The following is a 17,343-nucleotide window of genomic DNA, read 5'->3' on the forward strand; positions in this document are numbered from 1 at the left end:
TGGGAAGCAGAAACAGAACACCTCTAGCGAAAATTCTCCTCAGAGCCAATCAATTTCTGGGAGTACCTCCGAGGTAAACGTCGTTCAGTCCATCGCGACAGACAAATCCTCGAAAGGGAAAAAGCAAGGGAAAGCTAAAGATAAATCTGGACAGCCCAAGCAGGACCCTCCTAAGCCTCCCTCCAAGGAAGGAGCTAAACGGAAACCTAAGTATCCTTGTCTCATTTGCGATGAGGATCACTATACCAAGGATTTCCCAAGGCGGTCCGAGGTTAGTCAACTTTTGAAAGGTGCTCCGGGCCCTCCTGCTGTGCTAAAAGAGCCCTTCCCTTCCCAGCAGACCCAGATGGTGGCATATCCCTCTCAATCCTCTTCCTCGTTCAGTTCTCAAGTGTTCATGGCTGGAACGATTCCCATCCATGTTTCAACTCAAGCGAAAGATTATCCATCTCTAGCTGGGAAAGAGCCGGAGGTTCCCTCCAGCGCTCCTCCGTCCAGCTCTGGTCCCCTTCACATCGAACGGCCCAGCACTGAGACGATCCCCCGACCCCCTCCCAAAGGTGTACTCAGGAAGTCATCTTATAACCCCAATGCTCGTGCTGCCCAACACTATAGCATTGTCGAGGACTTAGCTCAGGCTCCGTCTGCTATGTCCACGTTAGAAGTCCTCCAGAGCTGCCCCTCCCAGAGGAAGTCCTTGCTATCAGCCATTGGTGGCATCGACCTGGCAGATTCGTATTTAATTTCTTTTGACCTCAAGGGTTTTACACAGAGACTGCCTCACCAAGTGGCTTTCCTTATACAGGTCCTCATTAATGGCAAAATGATTCATCGCACAGTCATTGATGAGGGTGCCTCGACCTGCATCATGTCAGTTGCTTGCTGGAAGGCTATTGGTTCTCCTGCTCTGAGCCAGTCTCCTACGACCCTGGAAGCTTTCGATGGAAGAGAATCTCGTCCATATGGTATCCTCCCTCGATTGCCTATCTCTTTAGAAGGGAAAACTATAGAGGTAGAGGTGGAATTTGTTGACGCTAATCTCACTTACAACCTCCTCCTTGGACGAAGCTGGACATACGCCATGCAAGCTGTGGCTTCCTCCTTGTTCCGTGTCGTTCACTTCCCCCATCAAGGAAGAATCGTCATGGTGGACCAGCTGTCCTTTTTTGCTTCCTCTTCTGAAGGAAACGTGCCATTCGTGGAGCATACCTCCAAGTCGTTAGTGAGTGTGGGTGCCAGAGTATTCAAAGATCCCTCCTTAATGGGAGTCTTTCCCCTCCCACCTCCAAATCTCACCCCTGTTAACATGATTTCAGTACGCTCTGATCCATGGGTTCTTCCTCCCTTGAATCAGGAAGACTCTTGGGGTGATATGATGCCGTTGAGTCCTGCCGAGCTCAACTACATCGAGATTGTCGCTGCATCGGCTCCCCCTCCCGAACCTGCTTTTCTCAGCAGTGTTCCCGATTCATATGATAATTTCCCTTGGCTGGGAGAGGAGGCCACTTCGGATCCCCTGAAGGAAACATTTCCCTCTGATGAGGACATCATAGAGACTATGTCTCTCGAAGAGCTCCCTTGGTTAGATCACCACCATCGCTCTTCGTTTCTCCCTCCACATTCGGAGATGGTCGCATGTCTCGAGTGGTTTGCTTCATGTGTCCCATCCCCGCCCCTCCAAACACCCATTCAGCTATATCAAGTGTCTTCGGAGGGCAATATGGGTAACATCACGCAGACTCAGCCTATCGACATCTCTGTCAAACCAGGGATTGTCGAGAATATTTTCATTGGAGTCACATGCACTCCTGAGGAAGTTCAACTCTATACAACTTTATTTCGTGAATTTCGTGATGTCTTCGCATGGTCTTACGAGGAAATGCCCTCCATTGACCCTAGTATTGTGGTGCACAAAATACCTACTTATCCAGGTGCTAAGCCTGTTCGGCAGCGCTTACGCCCAGTGCACCCTCGAAAGGCTGCAACCATCAAGGCCGAAGTCGAAAAGCTTCTTCGAGCTGGTTTCATCTACGCCATCCCCCTCACCGAGTGGGTGTCCAATATCGTCCCTGTGAATAAAAAGTAGGGTACTATCCGGGTCTGTGTTGATTACCGCGATATTAATCATGCCTGTCCAAAAGATAAATTTCCTACGCCTTTTATCGATCAGCTTATTGATGACTGCGCAGGAAGTGAGATTTATTCGTTTATGGACGGCTTCTCTGGTTATAACCAGATCAACATAGCCCCTGCAGACCAGCATAAGACAGCTTTCATTTGTCCTTGGGGCACCTTCGCTTATAAGAAGCTTCCTTTCGGTCTCAAAAATGCCGGTGCCACTTTCCAACGTGCGATGTCGTATGCTTTTCACGATATCCGACACATCATACAGCCTTACCTGGATGACCTCCCAGCTCATTCAGCTAAACGTCAAGACCATCCATCTCATCTACGCAAAATCTTTCTCCTCTGTCGACACTACCGTATTCGACTCAATCCGCATAAGTGTGTCTTCTGCGTAGAATCTGGCCGACTACTCGGGTTCATCGTCTCCCGGGAAGGCATCCGCCTGGATCCCCTCAAAGTCGAGGCCATTTTGAATCTTCCTCCCCCTGCCTCTTTGCAGCAATTGCAGAGCTTGCAAGGTAAAGCTAATTTTCTTAGACGATTCATTCCGAATTATGTCGAGGTTGCCAAGGGTTTCACACGGTTATTAAAGCGAGACACACCCTTTCATTGGGATGCTATCGCCCAGGAATCTTTCGAGCGCCTTAAAGACCTTCTTGTCTCAGCTCCGCTCTTGAGACCTCCGAACTACCACCGTGATTACACTCTCTATCTTGCTGCCACTGACACCACCATCGGCATGGTTCTAGTGCAGGATGATGATGCCGGCACTGAGCACGTTGTCTATTATCTTAGTTGCAACCTTCTGGATACGGAAACTCGCTATGCATATGTCGAGAAGTTGGCATTGGCAGCTGTCTGTGCCATCCAACGATTCCGCCATTATATTCTGTTGCGCACAACGACCGTGATCTCTGACTGCAACCCCATGACCTACATTTTGTCGCGTCAACTGCTGGGGGGAAAATAATCGAAGTGGATTGTAATCCTCCAAGAGTTCGACTTGGAATTTACTACGGCCAAGTCGAAGAAATCTCTGGTCTTTGTTGAACTGCTCTATTCCTTACCATCTCACTCTGCACCATCTCGTTCAAAAGAGCATATCCCGGATGAAACATTGTTTCTCATCAGCACCCTCGACCCGTGGTACGGGGACATTATCGTATATTTGCAGACGTCTTCCTTCCGTCCACACGTATCGAAAGATGCTCGACGGCAAATTCATCACCAAGCTCAACCCTATCGTATCTTGGGCGATACCCTGTACCGCCTCGGCGTTGATTTTGTTCTCCGCCGATGTCTGATTCTCGAGGAAGCTGAGCACGTGTTGAATGACTGCCACTCCGGCGCTTGTGGCGGCCATATGTCCGGATATGCTACCGCTAAGAAGATCCTTTGTGCTGGGTATTTCTGGCCTTCCATCTTCAAGGATTGTATCCTTGCTGTACGTGCATGTCACGAATGCCAGGTTTACCACTGGAAGATGCGTGCACCTGTTGCACCACTGCACCCTGTTGTCACCATAGGTCCATTTTCCAAATGGGGCATCGATTATACCTCATGTAACCCTCGTTCGGCCGGGGGGCATGGGTACATCATCGTTGCCGTGGATTATTTCACCAAGTGGGCCGAAGCGATGCCTACATTGAATGAAGACGGTTACACAGCGGCGCAGTTTTTATTCAATCATGTCATTACTCATTTCGGAGTCCCTCAGGCTATTGTCACGGATCACGGAAAGCATTTCCGTAATCACATGATGACAGAACTAACGACCCAACTAGCCTTGCGTCAAGATAGTTCGACACCTTTCTATCCACAATCCAACGGACAAGTTGAGGCAGTGAACAAAGTTTTGATCACTATGCTTCAACGCACCGTCAATACGCACAAGTCTAATTGGAATTTGATGTTGTTCCCATCCTTGTGGGCCTACCGGACTTCTGTGAAGGATGCCACCAGTTTCACTCCGTTTCAGTTGGTTTACGGACTGGAGGCTACCCTTCCCGTCGAGTGTGAGATTCCTTCGTTGAAATTAGCTGTCGAGTTGCTTCCCAACACCACTCCGGTGGAGGAACGCCTTCTTTACCTAGAACGGTTAGACGAGACTCGTCTTTTAGCTTCTCTGGCTATTGAAGCGCAAAAGAAGAGAGTCAAAGCTCACTTTGACCAGAACATTCATCCTCGTTCCTTCGTTGAGGGAGATCTAGTACTGCTCTACGATCAAGCTAAAGATAAGCTGGGAGCAGGAAAACTTGAATCCATGTGGCTAGGTCCCTATATCGTGAAAAGAGTTTTACAAAAGGGTGCATATGAGTTGATTGATTACGAAGGAAATCCTCTTGACAAGCCCCGCAACGGGCTGTATTTGAAGAAATATTATGCGTGATTTCGTGCACTCGGTTTGTACATACATGTGTTTAGTGTGTTTCGTGTGCATGATTTCATGTTTTGCTTTGGTGTGAAGGCGTGTTTTCCGCTTATTGTGTTTTCTTCTTCTTGTGAAGATGTCTAGTGCACCTTACGTCGGTTTCGCTGATGGCGCCTGCCGTAGTACTTGCAATTTGTCCTCTGCGGCATGGGTGATTTACGATCCTCACGGAGAGTTGCTAGACCTTCAAGGAGTCTGCCTCGGGCGTACCACTAATAATGTTGCCGAATATAGTGCCGTAATTGAGCTACTAGCCGAAGTAGTTGATCTCGGCATTCGTGCAATGATGGTAAACCTGGACTCCCAGCTTGTCGTTCATCAACTCAACGGGCGATATTCCGTCAGAGACCAACGTATCCTAAGGTTGTATCTACGTGTCAGATTGTTAGAAAGGAATTTTGACTATATCACGTATCAACATATTCCAAGATGATTGAACACGTTGACTGATCCATTGGCAAATCATGTGTTAGACAGACATTTGCGAAATAGATAAACATCATACAAGAAAGCGTAGAAAGCATAATAGAGTAAAGCATATGTAAATAAGACATTTCTCAAGCATAGTTTGCATGCGTGACGTGTGTGCTTTTAAGCTTGCATTCAAAAAATTAAAATACATGGGTCGTGTGTTGTGCAAGTCATACATAAGATCACATTTGTACTGAACATTTGCATAACATAAACAAAACATCATCATATGTAACAAGATCCATCCAAAATCGGTATGTATATATATATATATATATATATATATATATATATATATAGATATATATATCGTGTGGCGCACTAAGGCGCTAAAAAATAAGTGTATGTGTCAAAAATAGAGTCACTGTCCTCAGTACATCCGAGACATATGTCTCTCAAAACATCAGTGGAAGTAAACCTAGGCGACTAGTGAGCTGGGTTATGCTCTCTGTAGCATACAGCCGCTCGTGCCACCCGCCTCAAAAGGCGGTGCAGCCTGGGTGCCACCCCCACTGTGTGGATCTGGTGCTCTATAGGGACCTCCTCGACCCCCTGGTAATCCGGCACTCCCTCCAGCAAACCCTCGAGGTTGCGGGCCACAGTCTCCGATGTATCCACTCCTGGAGGAACTAAGGCAAGGGCTCCAGCTTCTGGCCCCTCTCACCGTGCCGTTGGGGCTAGGCCAACGGGTCTCACAGGTCCCACATCTGCATATAGTGACATTTATTAAGACATGTACATAAAAAACCAAAAACATCAAAAAATGTTAAAATAAGGACAAGTGACATACCTCCATCGTCCCAATGCTCTCCTGCGGGCAGTGGCATGTCAGGATCATTGCGGAAGTCCATGCCGGCATATGGCCAGTCCTCCACAATGACAACCTGGCACTCTAGCCACTCTCTGAAGTATACTCCCCAAGATACTGGGCGACCACCACCTCCACGTGGCATGACGCGGGCCCATCGACTGGCCCTCGTCTCCCGAGGACCTCTAGGTGGATCCACAGCCATGGTCTGTAACTGTAGAACCGGCACCCGCTCCAGCATGAGCGGCAGAAGGAGCGACCCATAGGCAAACTGCTTCGTCTCTCCACGACGGCAGTTGCTTAGTTGCCTCTTCATACTAGCAGTCACAGCAGTCGCCCAGTCAAAGATGGTGGGCTGTAGGCACTCCAGAGCTAACAACAGTTGGTTCTTCGAGGCCTCATGATTGGCCAAAGAACCCGCTGCCCGTGTCACTAGGAAGAGTATCGTGCGGAGAGGCATGTCCCGCACTGTCGGGATAGCAACTTTCCCGCTCCGTGTCTTTTCAGCTCCTGGGCATACTCTAGCCATCAGCTGGTCTAGAGTCTCGCCGCTGGGTCGCTGCCCCTCCAGGATGGGCCTCTGACCCCGGCGCGACAAACCAGTCAAAAAGTAGATATCCGAGGCATCAAACTCGATATCTTGCCCGCGGATGGTGAATTTCCCATCTACTGGGTTCCATGCTCTGATCAGGAACTCCAGCAAGTCAGGTTGCGCTCTCAGGCGCGGAGTCAGGAAGAACTTTAGGAAACCGCATGCCCGCATTGCATTCCGGCATTCGGCGAGTGCATATGCAGCTATATCCTCATTATCGTGGGCTCTCTCTTGCCATACAAAAGCCATTGTGCCCTGCAAAGCCATGAAAAAAGCATTAGGTCCCTGTTTGTGGAAAAATTTACGTTCAATTTCAAAAAATTCATATTTTTCCGCGCCAGCGCGACTGTTTTAAAAACAGTCGCGCTGAAAATGGCGCCTCAGTTGTTTTTTCATTGGGTCAGCGCGGAAGCACACGGGTTTTCCGCGCTGACCCAAAAGCTGGTACGTGTATTTCTAAATCGGTCAGCGCGGTCCCGAGCGGGAAACCCGCGCTGACCGAGAGCGCACCCATGCTCAAGAAATTTGCCCAATTGGGCGAATTCCACCGTTAAAATCTTGCTAAATATAACCAAAATGGAGCGCATGGCAAGAGGAACCTACCTGGAAGAAGCTGTTCGAAGAATGGTGTCCGCACGGGCTGGAAATCGCTCCGTCAACTTTCTGGCTTCTCCACGTTCTCAGAGGCTCAAAATGGTAACAATGGTAAAAATGACTATTTACCCTTCTATTTATAGTAAAAATGGCTTAATTAGCTATAGATTTTATGGATATGGGTTTTTGTCATCTTTTTTACCACGGATTTAGCCCTAATCTCACTGAATGCATGTTTTAATATGTTTTTACACATATCGAACGGATTTATGCGGGTATTTTTATTGTGCAGGTCCGCAAGATCGGTGAAGTCATAATGGTCCTAAAAAATCACTTGGTCCCAAAAATGTCGTCTTTGAGCTCTTTTCCGACATGAAACAAGAAAAGATGGCCGAGCTTCCTTTCAGCTCGTTAAAGGAAACAAGAGGCGGTCATTTTAAGCTCTTTTTCCGACCGTGTAACTTAAAAAGATTGTCGGGTGTTTGTCGTTTCACACTCGATATCGGCTCTAAAACGACGTGTTTCCGATCGCTTTTTTACTTTTTCGGGTCGAAGGCACTATTTACGAAAAGTACTCCTCGATCGTAATGGTCAGGCGGTTCTTTCGAGCATTGTTTTATACTTTTTCGGGCTTGGGAGACACAACTGTACGAAAAAGGACCCCCCTGGAGTCTCCTTTTCCGCTGTCTTTTCAGACTCTCTAAACAAGAAAAGACGCCGAGTTTCTCCTTTGTCAGACTCGTTAAACACTTGATGACATCGGGCATTATCGAAATGACACTCTTCAAGCATATGCTATCCCCGTCAAGCTTGTCATCCAAAAATAACCGGGGTACCTACCAGAAATGGTGGGGAAAATGGAACTGCAATCGTTGCGTCGGTAGTATGTCGCTCTTGAACATGGCACTGGTCTGCATTCGTGTCGGGTGGGAATTTCTCATTTTGTTTCACAATTGACCTCCGTGGGTATGGGTTATACTATTTGACCTCTCATTTGCTCATTGCCACCGTCATCATACCCTCTGCTCATTTGATGTCAAATACTGCCAAATCCACTGTTGTGCCGCCGATGTGTTCAAGAGAAGTTGACCTCTGCAATAATACAACCTCGTATGCTATCTCACACAAATCATTTTACCTCTGTCTTGCGTCGATGATGTGGGAATCATTATGGCCCACCTTCGATCGAGGTCACTTCCTGTCGACTTCAGCTCATTATCCGGGAAGGTGACTTAGAGACTCCCTTCAGGTGCCTTAGAGCCTGCATGCCTCAATGGCAGGTTCTTCGTGTTCGACGCGAGGTTTACATCATTGGCCTCCGATCGGATGATTCCGTGGGTTTTCGACACCATCTCATTGATTCACATGCCGCGAATTGTACCTATAGTACCTTGAGGACCATTGTCATTATTGGTGGTACCTCTCGCGTCTGCTAACAGTTTTCATCATTGGCTCGTAATCAGACGATGTTCATGCATGTTCGACTTCAGCTCATGTATTCACATGCTTGGACTTGTACTCTGTTCGGGTCGGGACGGAGCGCAAGACCCTGGATCTCTGTCGGTTATGGTCCAGGTTACGATTTTGTGGATGATCATTACATGACTCATTGATGGATGGCTGCGCCCATACCTGAGTCTTCATGGATGGCTGCGACCATACCTTATCATTATTCTGGTCTCTTTAGTTGGGTGGCTGCGTCCATTCCACAGCCCTTTTCGCATGTCTTTCGGATGGCTGCGCCCATGCCTAGACTGCATGTACTTGATTATCAAAGATATTCGGTCCTTCCTAGTGGTGTTCCGGTTTGGAAAAGTGTTGTAAAGCATTTCACCCCTCCCACTCTCTCGGTCTTCATGCTTTAGGGGGCATCTGTTACACAGTAATTTGTCACTGTCTCCCTGTCAGTCACCCTATTGTGTCAGGAATTCACAATAATCAAGTTCATGCCTTCTGAACTGGCCAAAAACCCACTTTTCCAAAGTTTTCCTCATCAGCGCGTCTGTTTCTAAAATATCCGCGATGACTGGCACTTTATAATAGACTGCGTGCGCTGCCAGCGTGGAAGCACAAGCCTTTCCCGCGCTGATCGAAATTTCATGACCAGCACAGCCCTTCTGTGTACCTGCCCGCGCTGATATGACCCTTTCCATTATGTCTCTACGACGTCAGCGTGCCAGGCCAGTTATGCACCCGCGCTGATCCAGTTTTGGCGAATTTGTTCCAACAGCCAGCCTTCCAGATAACTCCAGACTTGGTTGTTGGCCTTGTGAGTATCGACTCCCTTCTATGGCATGTCTGTTCGACCCTTTGCAACTACTTCCCTTGAAGATAAGCTCATCCTTCCACCCTTTTAGGAGGCTCCTTCTCCTATATAAACCTCCACCATTACCATGAGAAGCTAGTTTGGAATAGCTTGGATTCTGTAGAGCTTATAGTGCTCAGATTGCTGCTACTGTAGGTATTTGGTGTGCTAAGTGTGGAAGTGATTGATAGCTTAGGGAAGGTTGTTTTTTGTTGCTTGTGTGTGAGAGAGAGTTTCTTGTCTTGGGAGAATCATTTCCAAAGGTGAATGCTTGAGACGCTTGCTGACTGGCCCCTCCTGAGAAGGATACCGACGTCAGAACATTTGGTTGTACTCTTCTCTGTTTGATTAATAATAGATGACTACTATTATTGTTCCATTCTCATTTGTCTATACAATGGTTAATGTGAATTACATCTTTTCTGACTGATGTATGGTTGCTTTTATTAGATTTCACGCTTGTGTTTGTTCCCTCTTTGTGTGTGCAGGTATCTATTCACAGGGATCGTGACCAGCCAAAGCGAAGGAGCGAAGGCGGCATCTCTTCATCAAACAACAACGCTGGAATCCAAGTAGGTGCTCTTTACCTCTTGTTTAATTGCAATTAGGAACATGCATAGTAGCATTGACTGATTGTTGCTAGACCCTTGATGAGCTAGTAGGGATCGCCTCTATCCGTAGAGGGGATTTACCTCTCCAACACCATGGAACAACAATCGAGAAGGACTAGGGTGGTTACCCCAGGAGCTCACATTTCTTTTAGTCCTTCCCCAACGCTAGCCCACAACAATTCCCCCTTTTCTCCATAAAGCTAGGGACCGAAAGGAAGAAGGGTAGAAAACAAGGTGAAAGAAATAGAGATCAAATGTGGTTGCTGGCTCACAAGGGGAGGCTCAAATAAAGCATAGGCCTCCCAAGCCCCATGCCTTCACAAAAAGGGGGCAATTGAAGGGGACGATGATAAAAAAGGACTAGGGTGGCCACCTCGGGAACTTGCACTGCGTGTCATCCTTTCGGAACACCAATCCACAACAATCCCACCTTTTCTCCGTAAAGCTAGAGGCCACGAGGAAGAAGGGAAGAAAACAACAAGAGAGAAAGGGATATCAACCATGACTACTGCTCACAAGGGGAGGCTTCAAACAGAGAACAATCTTCCCCAACCCCATGCCTTTGCAAAAAGGGGGAACTGCAAGGGATGGCTATCGAGAAGGACTAGGGTGGCCAGCTTGGGAACTCGCACTGCTTTTCATCCTTCCTGAACACCAATCCATAACAATCCCACCTTTTCTACGTAAAGCTAGGGGCTAAAAGGAAGAAGGAAAGAAAACAAAATGAAAGAAAGAGAGATATCAAACACGTCTACCAGCTCACAGGGGAGGCTCAAATAGAGAACAAGCTTCTCCATCCCCGTGTCTTCACAAAAAGGGGGGAACTGTAGGGGATGACAATCGAGAAGGACTAGGGTCGCCACCCTCGGAACTTGCACTGCTTTTCATCCTTCCTGAACACCAATCCACAACAATCCCACCTTTTCTCCATAAAGAAAAAGCAAGAAGGGAAGAAAAAAACATGAAAGCAAGAGATATCAAATGTGGCTACTGGCTCACAAGGGGAGGCTCAAATAGAGAACAAGCTTCCCAAACCCCGCGCCTTCAGAAAAAGGGGGGAACTGTAGGGGACGGTGATTAAGAAGGACTAGGGTGGCCACCCTAGGAACTCACACTACTTTTCATCCTTCCCGAACACCAATCCACAACAATCCCACCTCTCCTTCGTAAAGTTAGGGGAAAAATGAAGAAGGGAAGAAAACAACACCAAAGAAACAAATATCTCAAGAAAAGAGAGAAGCTCAAAAACACCCAAGTAGATGTCCGCTAACCAAAAAGAAATCAAACAAGGAACCCAATCAAAAAGCATCCCACCTCTTCACACCCTCCCACATACATTTAGCACAACACCCTTTCTATCTTTACAACATAACAAACAACCAAGCAAATAAATCACCACCTAAAATTGACCAATAGAAAAGAGAAGGGCCATGATGAGACCAATGTCTGGAGCATGTTACTGAGAGGTAAACAGCCCCCCAACCCAATGGCACAAGGCTTCGAATGAAAAATAGACTGCTGCCAATAACACAAACCTACCCCGCTATTGCACCCCTCCATGTACAAAACAACCAACAACCTTTCCAGCGAGAAAGTCAACGGGGGTCAAAGAATCAAACTCCAAATAGGAGTTGTCACAGGCCGACACTCAACACTAGAGAAAGCCACGGGCCAAAAATACATCGATGGCAAGGCCACTACATAGAGGGACGTTTTCAAAGCACACACCACGAAACAAAGAAATAACACAAGTCCCAAAAAAAGCCCACAATCCAAAGGGAGGAACAAAGACACAACCCGCTACTTCTTTTTCCCTTAGAAGGGGAGTGGCTCATGCGAGGATGATGAATTCCCTCGATGGCAAAGGCATGACATAAGATTACCACCCTCATGCCTGTCGGTGGGGAAAATTGCGATCTCGAATGGAGCTCAGATCGAGGGAGGGGTTTTTCATTACCTGGACACCCAACCCTTCCGTGAGGGCATGTCGAGGAATGGTCGGGAGGGACTAGGGTGGCTAGCCCAATGGGTTGAACTGCTCTTCATGCATCCCATACTGACCACACCCCAACAATCTCCCATCACGAAAGGTATGAGATACTAGGCACGCGCGCAACCACTCCCTCGACCCAACAACCAGCAAAAAAGCTCACCCAAGCAACACATCAACCGCCACCAACTTTTCGAGAGAACAAACTATGGAAGCCCGCACCCTTGGCCCATGCCTTCCAATAAACAAAATACCAAGCACCACCACTATGAATGAGTCTAAATTTATCCATCGTATTTACCAAGCACCTCAACTCTGCAGCAACCATGCGCGGCCGAATAGATCGTCGGAAGGGCTCCCAAGAAACAAGCTTCCGAACCCCCTACAGAAACACATTGGAGAAAAGAAAAACAAAGGATGGGTGGTAGAACCACAAGAATGGCTTGCAAGCACACATGGAAAAACAAGCGCTACCTCAAGACAAGCAACTAACAATGTTCCCGCCAAACACCAAACCCGCTCCCCTAGAGACACACCACAAAGTCCCACATTTCAACCGAAACCCAACCAACCCAAACAAAAAAATAAAACCCCTGCTATCAATGATCCTACCGCAGGTTCACCTACGTTAACCTTGTTATGACTTCTCCTTCCTCTAAATGATAAGGTTCAATGAACTTCTCATGACATTGACGGCGGCAAACCACCATCAGTGACGCAATCCGAACACTTCATCGAATCATTCAATGGATAGGAGTGACGGGCGGTGTGTACAAAAAGCACGGACGTAGTCAACATGAGTTGATGGCACACACTTACTAGGAATTCCTTGTTGATGACCAATAATGGCAATGGTCTATCCCCATCACGATGCAATTTGAGAAGATTTCCTGATCCTCTCGAACAAGGAATAAAAACTCGTTGGCCACATCAGTGTAGCATGTGTGTGGCCCAGAACATCTAAGGGCATCACAGACCTGTTATTGCCTCAAAATTCCATGGCCTAAATGACCATAGTCCCTCTAAGAAGCTGGCCATGAAGGGGAACCTCCGCATAGCTAGTTAGTAGGCTGAGGTACCATTCGTTATCGGAATTAACCAGACAAATCACTCGACCAACTAAGAATAGCCATTCACCACCACCCATAGAATCAAGAAAGATCTCTCAATTTGTTAATCCTTACTATGTTTGGACCTGGTAAGTTTCCCCGTGTTGAGTCAAATTAAGCCACAGGCTCCACTCCTGGAGATGCCCTTCCGTCAATTCCATCAAGTTTCAGCCTTGCGACCATACTCCCCCAGAAACCCAAACACTCTGATTTCTCAGAAGGTGCTGGCGGAGTCCTTAGAGCAACACCCGCCAATCCTTGGTTGGCATCATTTATGGTTGAGACTAGGACAGTATCTGATCATCTTCGAGCCCCCAACTTTCATTCTTGATTAATTAAAACATCCTTGGCAAATGCTTTTGTAGTGGTCCATCTTTCATAAATCCAGGAATTTCACCTCTGACAATGAAATACAAATTCCGCCAATAGTCCCTATTAATCATTACTCCGGTCCCGAAGGTCAACACAATAGGACAAAACTCCTATCACATTATTCCATGCTAATGTATTTAGAGCATAATCTTGCTTTGAGCACTCTAATTTTTTCAAAGTAATAGCGCCGGAGCTGTGACCCAGCCAATTAAGGCCAAGAGCACGACATCGACAAAAGGGACGGAAGGGCAGGTACACACCGAGTAGGCGGACCGACCTTTATGACCCAAGATCCAACTACGAGCTTTTTAACTGCAACAACTTAAATATACGCTATTGGAGCTAGAATTACTGCGGCTACTAGCACTAGACTTGCCCTCCAATGGATCCTCATTAAGGGATTTAGATTGTACTCATTCCAATTACCAGACTCGATGAGCCCGGTATTGTTATTTATTGTCACTACCTCCCCACGTCAATATTGGGTAATTTACACACCTGCTGCCTTCCTTGGATGTGGTAGCCGTTTCTCAGGCTCCCTCTCCAGAATGAAACCCTAATTCTCTATCACCCGTCACCACTATGGTAGGCCTCTATCCTACCATCGAAAGTTGATAGGGCATAAATTTGAATGAAGCATCGCCAACACAAGGGCTATGTGATTCGTCAATTTATCATGATTCACTAGAGAAGCTTGCAAGCCTGCACCAGCCTTTTATCTAAAAAATGCATCCCTTCCAAAGAGTTGAGACTTGGTGCATGTATTAGCTCTAAAATTACTACGGTTATTTGAGTAGTATGGTACCATAAAAAAAACTATAACTGATTTAATGAGCCATCCGCAGTTTCACAGTCTGAATTAGTTCATACTTAGACATGCATGGCTTAATCTTTGAGACAAGCATATGACTACTGGCAGGATCAACCAGGTAGCACCCTCCCACTTCGAAGGGCATTCCAGGTGCTCTCTTACCAAGAGCGAACTTGAACACCCATCAAGTCAAAGGGATGTCAAAATATCATGTAAAACTTTTATGCCTTGCACCTCTTGCATCCCAAGAAGGAAGCACACATATCATGCCAAGGACATGGCGAACAAATGGGTAGACCTGCCGAGCCACAATGCACCAAGGTCATTCTGGAGTTTGCAGTCACGGCCCAACCAACAAGAAAATGAGCGATCACTCACACACTCCCTTACAAATGCCTCCAAAGGCCTCCACGCCCTGCACTGAGGCCACTTAGGAGTCCACCCAGACAGAAAAAATGGTGGACCTCGATCACCTGATTGCCTATTATAGCCTTGATGCAAAGGAAACAAATGGAGAATGACCAACCATGCAACCTTTATATTATAAATGAGCCACAACCCTCCCTGCCCCGCACCAACGCCACCTAGGAATCCACCTGGACAGAAGCAATGATGGACCTCGATCTCCCGATCACCTTCAGTAGCCTCAATGCAAAGGAAAAGGATGGAGAAAAAAATAGGATGACCGACCGCAAAAATCCTATCATAGAGAGGCCATACAAACCTCCCCGCCCCGCACCGATGCCACCTAGGAGTCCACCTAGACATTAGCAACAGTGGACCTCGATCGGATGATCGCCTGCGATAGCCTTGACACAAAGGCAAGGGAAGGAAATCATACAAGACAAACTGAGCCCACAACCTCCCTTAGAAATTCCCACCAACCCACCCCTCCCCACACAGGGGCCACCTAGGAGTCCACCCGAATAGCAAAAACGATGAACCTCAATTGCATGATCGCCTGCGATAGCCTCAATGCAGAGGAAACTGAAGGAAATAAAACAATACCAATCGAGCCCACAACCTCTCTTAGAAATGCCCCCCAACCCCTCCCTGCCCAGCACCGAGGCCGCCTAGGAGTCCACCTGGGCAGCAGCAATGGTGGACCTTAGTCACTTCACCGCCTGTGGCAACCATGATGTGAAGGAAAACGAAGGAAATAAACACAAATCAAGAGGCTCGCTACACAATACAAGAACATATCTAAACAGGAGGAGGGATCAAGGAGCTCCGCACCCCACGCACCCTACGTACAGGTAACCTACGAGATTTCCCATAGCTTTACCAACTAGACAACGAATAATTTTCCCCTACGGCCACCTCCACACAAAGGAGGGAGGTCGAAGCATTCCACCTCGAAATCCTTCTTCCAGATAGCCCCCACCATCGACATATCAAGCCTCCTCCCCATTGGACCACGAGCGCATACACAATTGAAATAACAAATGCCCCCCAACCCTCCCCTTCCCGCACAGAGGCCACCTAGGAGTCCACCCGGACAGCAACGATGGACCTCGATCGCATGATCACCTGTCGTAGCCTCAATTCAAAGGAAACGGAAGGAAATAAAACAAGACCAACCGAGCCCACAACCTCTCTTAGAAATGCCCCCCCGGCCCTCCCCACTGCACACTGAGGCCACCTAGGAGCCCACCTAGGTAGCAACAACGATGGACCTTGGTCACTTGACCGCCTGTGACAACCACAATGCGAAGGCAAAGGAAATAAATAAACACAAATCAAGAGGCTCCCAACACAATACAGGAACATATCCAAATTAGAGGAGGGATCGGGCAGCTCCGCATCCCACGCACCCTACGTACAGGCAACCTAGGAGATTTCCCATAGCATTACGAACTGGACAATGAATAATTTTCCCCTAGATCCACCTCCACACAAAGGAGGGAGGTCAAAGCATTCCACCTCAAAATCATTCTTCTAGATATTCCCCACCATCGGCGTAGCAAGCCTCCTCCCCATTGGACCATGAGCGCATAAACAATTCAAACAACAAATGACCATAAACTTTGTGACTTAACATTTCCAACCGCAAAATCCTGCAATGCACACAAGGTTCAAGGAAAAAGCCGCCTGCTCAATCAAACATATGGGGCAACACATCTATCAAAACCTCAAAGCCAACGCAACCACGGATGATGTCCACTTTGAAAGGAATGCCAACCCTTAACTTTGCAATAAGGAGGACAACACCTCATATTACTCGATGGAAAAAGCAAGCAAGAGGAAGGGTAGGTGGTTTACAACCAAAACCTTTCCACGTCCATCTTAAACGTATGCATCTCAAGCGACAATGCCAACACAGAAAGAGTACAAGCATAAGAAACTAGCACCACAAATATCTGAACATTGAAGAGGCTAGCCATCACAGGGAGCCACACCACAACAACCCATACAACTCCGAGACCTTAGAGAAGAAGGGGAAATGTTCACATATGCCTCCTGGGAATTGTTCACATAGAACAACCGAGGGGCACGATAGTGACATAGGCACAACAGAGTTTTGGGGTTTCCATCTAAGACCAAAACAACGAAGGCTCAAAGGAGCGCCAAGCAAACTTTAACATTTTTATCATTCGGATGGGCAAGAGGGATGGGGACGAGCATGGCCAACATTACCGCTCATGTGCTACCGAGTGGGGATGGAGAGAAGATGAAAATCGGCCACCCTAAAAATGACCCAAGGCCATCGTTCATGAAAACCCGACAAAACAACTTGATTACCAACCCACCTTTCAAACGGAAATAAAACCTATCACTTGTATCATTTGGATAGGCACGAGCGACCAAGACGAGCCAAGGAGCCACAACACAAAAACCCCTACAACTCCAAGAACTTAGAGAGCAGAAGGGGAATTGTTCACATATGCCTCCCGGCATGAGCATGGCCAACATTACCGCTCATGTGCTACCGAGTGGGGATGGAGAGAATATGAAAATCGGCCACCCTACAAACTACCCAAGGCCATCGTTCAGGAAAAATAAAAAACACAACTCGATTACCAACCCACCTTTCACATGGAAAGAAAACCTATCACCGGTATCATTTGGAGGGGCACGAGGGGACCAGGACAAGCTAGGGAGCCACACCACAATAGCCATAC

The 17,343-nt window shown here is 47.4% G+C and overlaps 1 pseudogene; it reads right to left on the reverse strand.

Annotated features, from left to right (window-relative positions):
• Positions 1-12,529: 12,529 nt before the first annotated feature.
• Positions 12,530-14,342, reverse strand: LOC149195116 (18S ribosomal RNA; annotated as a pseudogene).
• Positions 14,343-17,343: the final 3,001 nt, after the last annotated feature.

Source organism: Pinus tabuliformis, chromosome 2_2 (assembly GCF_031772625.1).
Source record: "Pinus tabuliformis cultivar Carrire ecotype Pingquan chromosome 2_2, CPIR1, whole genome shotgun sequence".
Taxonomy (NCBI): domain Eukaryota; kingdom Viridiplantae; phylum Streptophyta; class Pinopsida; order Pinales; family Pinaceae; genus Pinus; species Pinus tabuliformis.